Source organism: Bos grunniens, chromosome 9, assembly GCF_055505025.1.
Source record: "Bos grunniens cultivar Pamir isolate PY7600 chromosome 9, Bosgru_T2T1.0, whole genome shotgun sequence".
In the NCBI taxonomy this organism is placed as follows: domain Eukaryota; kingdom Metazoa; phylum Chordata; class Mammalia; order Artiodactyla; family Bovidae; genus Bos; species Bos grunniens.
In genome coordinates, this window is record NC_141173.1 from 44,109,953 (window position 1) to 44,117,863 (window position 7,911).

The 7,911-nt window shown below is 43.2% G+C and overlaps 1 long non-coding RNA gene across 1 annotated transcript in view; it reads left to right on the forward strand.

Annotated features, from left to right (window-relative positions):
• Window positions 1-7,637, forward strand: part of LOC147365893 (uncharacterized) — a 185,538-nt gene extending 177,901 nt beyond the window's left edge. Inside the window, exon 3 of the long non-coding RNA XR_015132997.1 lies at window positions 6,088-7,637. This is a non-coding gene — a long non-coding RNA (uncharacterized LOC147365893). The remainder of the gene's footprint in view (window positions 1-6,087) is intronic.
• The last annotated feature ends 274 nt before the right edge of the window (window positions 7,638-7,911 follow it).

Below are 7,911 nucleotides of genomic sequence, written 5' to 3' on the forward strand. Positions count from 1 at the left end.
TCTCCCAGCCCCTCTACTTTTCCTTATCCATCAACCTACCCTATTTTTGCTTCCCTTTGAAGCCACATCAGACACGTGGTCCATCATGTCAGTCACTGTCTCACCAACACCCTAAACTTACTCATCTAGCTCATCCTTTTATCACTCTTTCACCTGGAGGAAAAAAGGCAATCCTGCAAGAACTCATTAATATACTTTTTTACACATCCTACCTCAGCAGCAAGGCGTAACTGGAGAAGGACCACCCCCTCCGCCCCCACCGCCTCCGCCAGCCTAGAAAAGTCTTCATCATCACTCCCCTCCCTGGGGAATCCCACTGTCCTCTTGTCCACTCATCTTTCAGTCTTTGAACAGCCATTTCAAACTTTCCAAGGCTTTAGGCCCCGTCTCATCCCTCTCTAGTGCCAGGTGTCTTTGTTCATACTTCACAGAAGAAACAGAGGCCCTCAGGTGGGAATTCCTGCCACCTGCACCCACAATCCGACCTGTATCTGTACCAGCACCTGAACCCATTCTCTGCACTTCCCTCCTGACAAAATGCAAGTGATGTTCCTCCTTCTTGAAAGGTCAGTTCCCTTCCCCACGCCATGGATTCCAACCGTCTCAGAAAAGGTATGTTGCCAAATATCCCCCCTTTTCTAGCCTCGTTCTGTTCCCTTCTTAAGGGATTTTTTTGGTCAGCATCTGAACATGCTCTAATCACTCCTATACTTAAGAAATCCCACTCTCGGACCCCAGATTTCCTTTGTGGTTCTACTCTTTTCCTCTCTCCCCTTCACACCCAAACTGGTTGGGAGAATTGTGTGTAGTCATCCTTTGCCCTCATTCAGCACCTGTTTACCCATCAACCTCATCTAACTGGCATCTTCCCCTGCTTCTTTTTTAAAACTCTTTTTATTAAAGTGTCCGGTGACCTCCACACCCTAAATCTCAGGGGCACACCTCAGTCTTCCTTGTATGTGACCTCTCAGCAGAGCTGAACTGATTTAACCTTCTATTTTTTATTGGTATCTAAGCTGCCATACTCCCCTGGTTTTTCTTCCACCTCTATTTCTCAATTTCTCTGTCCCTTGGCAGATTCTCCTCTTCTAACTGATTTTTAAATGTTGAAACTGCTCAGGTTTAACCCTAGATCCTCTCCTTTTCTTACTCCTCACTGTCTAAGTCATCTCACCCACTTTCATGACTTCAGTTCTATGCTCTGGAATCTGTACAACAGCCCAGACTTTTCTCTAGTCTCCAGAGCTTCTCAGTTACCTGCTTTACATCTCTGCTTAGATGCCACCAGCCCATTTGTTTAGAACTAAAGTCATGGCCTTTTCCATCGTGCCAGACACCTTTCATTTTCTCCTCTGAATCCACTCTCCATCCAGGAGGCTGATTTAGTTGACTATATCCATTGGCTTCCTTGACTCTGGCTTCCACTTGGGTTTGGCCACTGGGGATCCCTGGGAAGAGACTGGAAACCAGGGAGAGAGTGAGGTCAAGGTGTTCACTCCCACAGCTCCCTGTCTGTGAGGTTGCCACGAGCTGCCCGAGTCCCTTGACTGAAGGTCGCTGCTTCTCTTAATGAGGCATCTACACATGACCCTCCTCTTCAAGTCTAGGGCAGTTCTGCTCAGTGCTACCAGCACCAGTTATTGTCTTCTCCTTTGTGATTTCCATGTATTCTGTCTGTACTATCGTAAATAGTTCCCTCTTGAAATTATCTGCATATGAGCACCTGATGTTTCTGTTTGGTATTCTGACTGATAGAGTAATTGATACTAGAAGTTGTCCCAGGCAATAGATCTTCATAACATGCTTTTGGGATTGGGCTGATCATATTTGAGGAACTGAACCTTGCGGGGACACGGAGTTTCAAAGGATAGAAATGGACACTCATCATCAATGCATGCACAGTATCATAAGGATTCAGATGATCCGTGGTCATAGCAAGGGATGAAGAGTAAGTGGAGGGCAAGACATGGGAAAGGAGGCTGTGGCACTTAGTTGCTCTGTCAAAGGAAGTGATTGTAAAGGTTGTGGTGTCATCTAGTTTGTTTTTGTTGTTGTTGTTGCTTTTTACAGCTCCAAAGTACATATATAGGCAAAATGATGAGTACGAATATATATATAATTTTTTTATTTAAGAATACCTGTAGTTCAGAATCAAGCCTCCATGGAAAACTAGAAGAAATCTCTTGATCTGGAGTCCTTACCATGAACACCCAAGCCCTGGACCTCATTGCAAGGTTGTAAAATTAAAGCGCCAATTGAAAGTTCAGCCTTTCTAGGTCTCTAATACCAGTGTAAGGCACAGGTGGGACATGGATAAGGCTGAGAACTTTGAGCTCTAGGTTTTCCTGAGCCCTCTTTCTGCAGAACAGTATTTTAAGTGACTACACCCAGAGCAGTTGCCTTTAGAGCTGCCTTTTCTCAGACCCACACTCTCTCCTCTGTTTGCCTCCAGCTCTGTAACAAGAGTTAGAGCTCAATATGGTCCAAAAGGAGAAATAGAAAAGTGCCATTTTCAGCTAAAATAGCCTATTCACCCAAAGAGTTACGAGATCTTAACACATGGTACCTGGAGGAGCAGGAAGATCGTATGTGGGAGGAGGTTGTAAGGGTGTTGGAGGAAGATAGTAAGGATCCATCAGCTGAATATACTGACATGGAATGTCTCCTAAGACTCAGGGTTAGCTCAAGTGCCAAGGACTGGTGTGAATTGTCTGCTGGATTGGCCAACAAGAGCCTGAAGTCTATGATGACCTGTGGTTCTTTAGGTCAAAATTCTGTAAATTCTCTGGCATAATATAGAACAGCGGTTCAAATGCAGTGGTGACTACATCACCTGGGACCATCAACATCAGCCTTGAATATGTTAGAAATGGAAATTCTTGAATCTCACCCTAGATTTACAGAATTGGAAACTCTGGAGATGGGGCCTGGGCATTTGCACTTTCAGAAATGAATCAGTTGCAATTACAGTTTAAGAAACACTGCTGTAAAACAAATGTTAATGTGTTTATGAATCACCTGGGGATTTTGTTAAGATGATGATTATGCTTTGGCAGGTCTAGGACTGACCTGGTTTCTAATGTGCTCTCAGGTGATGCCATGATGCAGCTAGTCCATGAACTGCGCTTAGAGAAGCAAGACTGTGAGAGGGGAGAGAGTCCAGAGGCCGAGGGAAACGGGAATGTTGGGAGGGATTAATTACTCCAACCGTTAAACCATCACCTCTCCAAATGCCCTGGGAGGACCAACCATGGCAAGAGAAAATGCACTGGTGAAGGAGGCACCAGAGTCACTGAAGAGCTCTGACATGACTCTCTGAAGGTCAGAAATGATGATGCTGATGTGGCAGTGAGATTGATTTCCCTGGTTTCTGGTTTCCATCAGAGACAACATAAATGCAATTATCTTAATAAGCCATAGGGATGAAGAAATAAGAGTTTTATATGCAGGGATCTGTGGCAATCAATGGCTAACTGATCACCAGATTCCTAAAATGAACTGGATGGGAGGTTTACTAAGTTACTTGCTTACAAATGTAGGGAGAAAAATTCTAGCTCTGCTGGGCAGGGACCAAAGTTGCATCACCATAGTGGGAATGTATAGCCTCTTATTCAGTTTCCTGGCAGCTCAGATGGTAAAGAGTCCACTTGCAATGCAGGAGACCCAGGTTTGATCCTTGGGTCAGGAAGATCCCCTGGAGAAGGGAGTAGCAGCCCACTCCAGTATTCTTTCCTGGAGAATCCCATGGACAGAGGAGCCTGGGGTTGCAAAGTCCATGGGGTCGCAAAGAGTCAGACATGACTGAGGGACTAACACATCCAGTCCCAGACTGAAGCCAGTTCACAGACCAGGACCTTTTGAGAAAGGACTCTGCAACTTACCTCAAGCCTAGAGGGACAAGGGACCATTTATCAGGGTGACTGAGGAAAAAGCACTGTCCAGCTCTGTGGGGGGTTGTTACTGAACTTATGCTAACTCCCCTGATCAGAAATGCCGTCTGGGTTCACTAGAGTGGCTGTTGAGATCAGATGGTGGAGCCTTGACATGAGCTGTCAAGAGGTCCAGTGAGACTGCAGGCTGATGGGACCCCCTGTTCCAGGGTACATAGCTGGAGGAGACATCCCCAGTAACTGGAATGCTCCCCACATTGTCCCTGAGGGCTCTGATGGCAGTGCCACCACCTCCTGGTAAATGATAAACGCCCTACCCTAAATGCACACCAAAGCCATCTTTTACTCCTGTCCCCACTGGGAAACCTCTTACTCTCGACTGTCTGAGTTTCTTCTCAGGATACTCTCCCTTCTTCCCTTCCCTCAGTGCCTGTTCTGTTGCAGACCAATCCTTTTCTACATCCTCTGCGCCTCTCTCAGGCTTCTGGGCTTCGTCACCTTCACTGAAAGTTGCCTCTCCCCTGAACACCTCTTTTGGCCCAGTTTGCTTGAGGAGATACTGCCTGTCCTCTGGAGCAGTTGGTTAACCCTCATTATTGCTATAGTTAATCCCTCTCTACAATGAAAAACAAATGTTTAAGTCACGTAAGTCAGACATGCTGGTTGTAAAGCACTGCAACAGGATACACTAAATACAGACTGAAAAAGGGCTCTCTTTTTCCTTCCTCTTCTCAGAGGTAAGCAGTGTTAAAAAATTTTTTTGCTTACACATATAAGCTAACATGTGACTTTGTTGATCACAAATAGAATAATACTGTCCCTATTATTTTGTGACATGCTGTTCCCATGCAGCAGTATATCTTAGACCTCATATTATGTTATATAGATCTATCATATATTTTTAAAATTAAACTTTATGTTTTGAGATAGTGGTAGATTCATGGGAAGCTATAAGAAATAATGGAGAATGCAATGGCACCCCACTCCAGTACTCTTGCTTGGAAAATCCCATGGACGGAGAAGCCTGTTAGGCTGCAATCCATGGGGTCGCTAAGAGTCAGACACGACTGAGCGACTTCAGTTTCACTTTTCACTTTCATGCATTGGAGAAGGAAATGGCAACCCACTCCAGTGTTCTTGCCTGGAGAATCCCAGGGACGGGGGAGCCTGGTGGGCTGCCGTCTATGGGGTCGCACAGAGTCCGACACGACTGAAGTGATTTAGCATAGCATAGCATAAGAAATAAAACAAGGAGATCCCAGGTACCCTCTAGCAAGTTTCCTTCAGTGGTAACTTCTTGAAAAATTGTAGTACAGCATCACAACTAGGATATTGATAGTGACACAATCCATCAATCTTACACCTGTGTAGGTTCCTGTGTGAACCATCACAATCAAGACACAGAGCAGCTCCATCGCCATGAGGATCCTGGTGTTGCCCTTGTATACCCACCCCTCTGCCCTCTCGCACCTTCCCTTGCTTGTCACTCCAGACAACCACTCACCTGTTCTCCATTTCTATCCTTTGGTCAGTTCAGAAATGTTATATAAATGTAATCAGGTAGTTCATCGCCTTTTGGAATTGGCTTTTTCATTCAGCATAACTTCCTGGGGATTCAACCAGGTTGTGTATATCAACTTCTTCTTGCTGAGTAGTATCCATGGTGTGGATGTACCAGTTGGTTTAACCTCTCAATCACTAAAGGACAGCTTAAATGTTTCCAGTTTTTGACTATTATGAATAAAGTTGTTTTGAACATTCATGACAATTTTTGTGTGAACATGAGTTTATATTTCTGTGGGATAAATGCCCATGAGCATAATTACTGGGTTCTGTGGTAATTGCATGTTTAGAGGAAATCAACACACTCATACGCTATGAATGTAAGTGTTAAATAGAACAGTATTTTAGGAGAGTAGATGGGCCATATTTATCTTTGTTCAAAATGCATATACATTTTAACTCAATTTTGTTTTTAGAAACCTATCTTCAGAAATATCTGTATATTTGCTAAAAGATATATGTACCAGGACATTCACTGTAGCAATGTTTGCACTGGGATAAAATGTAAAACAACTAAAATGGCCATACAATACTGTATAACTCTTTTTCTTTCAGACATTGAGTGGGTGCAAACTGTTACCTTGGGATTTTTTTGGTTTGTTTTTTTAACTTTTTGTTTTATATTTGAGGATAGCAGAATCAAGATTGCTGGAAGAAATATCAACAACTTCAGATATGCAGATGATACCACCCTAATGGCAGAAAGCAAAGAGGAACTGAAGAACCTCTTGATGAAGGTGAAAGAAGAGAGTGAAAAAGCTGGCTTAAAACTCAACATTCAAAAAATTAGGATCATGGCATCTGGTCCCATCACTTCACAGAAAATAGATGGAGAAAAAATGGAAACAATGACAGACTTTATTTTCTTGGGCTCCAAAATCACTGTGGATGGTGACTGTAGCCATGAAATTAAAAGACACTTGCTCCTTGGAAGAAAAGCTATTACAAACCTAGAGTGTATTAAAAAGCAGAGACATTACTTGGCCAACAAAGGTCCATCTAGTCAAAGCTATGGTTTTTCCAGTAGTTATGTATGGATGTGAGAGTTGGACCATAAAGAAGGCTTAGCGCTGAAGAACTGATGCTTTTGAACTGTGGTGCTGCCATCTATGGGGTTGCACAGAGTCAGACACGACTGAAGCGACTTAGCAGCAGCAGCAGCAGCAGCAGCTGGAGAAGACACTTGAGAGTCCTTTGGACTACAAGATCAAACCAGTCAATCCTAAAGGAAATCAACCCTGAATATTCATTGGAAGGACTGAGACTGATACTGAAGCTGAAGCTCCAATACTTTGGCCACCCGATGCGAAGAACTGACTCATTGACAAAGACCCTGATGCTGGGAAATATTGAGGGCAGGAGGAGAAAGGGGTGATAGAGGATGAGATGATTGGATAGCGTCACTGACTCAATCACTGACTCAACTCTGGGAGATAGTGAAGGACAGGAAAGCCTAGTGTGGTGCAGTTCATGGGGTTGCAAAGAGTAGGACACAACTTAGTGACTGAATAACAATAAATAGCAGGTTAACAATGTTGTGATAGTTTCGGGTGAACAGCAAAGGAACTCAGCCATACATATACACTTATCCATTCTCTCCCAGACTCCCCCCGGCTACCCTCATCCAGGCTACCACATAACACTGAGCAGAGTTCCCTGTGCTATACAGGGATCCTTGTTGCTATATGGTGCTATATAATAGGTCCTTGTTGGTTATCCATGTGTTATCTTGTTTTAATTTGAAACTCCTTCTGTAGGAACTAGAGATGAAGCATTTTTTTTCCCTGACATATTTGATCATTTTTATTTCTTCTGGCCTAATCTTCACATTCTTTGCATAAAATACACACTTGAGTGATTGTTCTTTTGTTGAGTTTTAGGCATTTTTATACAGGTCATATTTTGGGTGTTAACCCCTTATCTGTTGGCCTGCTACTTGACCTTCATCAACTAAAGCTTTTGGATTTCTGTGAGATCAGATCTGTCACACTTTACTCTAATGTTTCTTGTCTTGTTTGGGGAGAGCTCGCCTACCTCCTATTGTGGTTTTATGCTTATTTTATTAGAGCTATGCTGTAATGTTAGCATTTGTAAGATGACTCAAATCCTTTTGAAAGGGACACGGATACTATAAATAAAGAAAAGATAGTAGATCCCATAAATAAAGAAAAATACTGTGTGTAACCTGGGAAATAATTTTTATTAATTTAAAATTGTCATGTTTCTTGACAAATATAATTCTTGCTGTGCTGTATCCGTGTTAGAGTGATGCCGGAAGGAGTAATCATATCATAGCTTTAAAGGATTATGAACACCTAAGGGAATGATGCTGTTTAAACACGTTGCTAATAATGTGTTTGCACATTTTTCAAACTGCTCCGATTACATTCACGTGGCTAAAGAGCATGGCTCGGACTGGCCTCCTCTGAGAAGGATGGAGAACGAGAGGAGGTCAGAA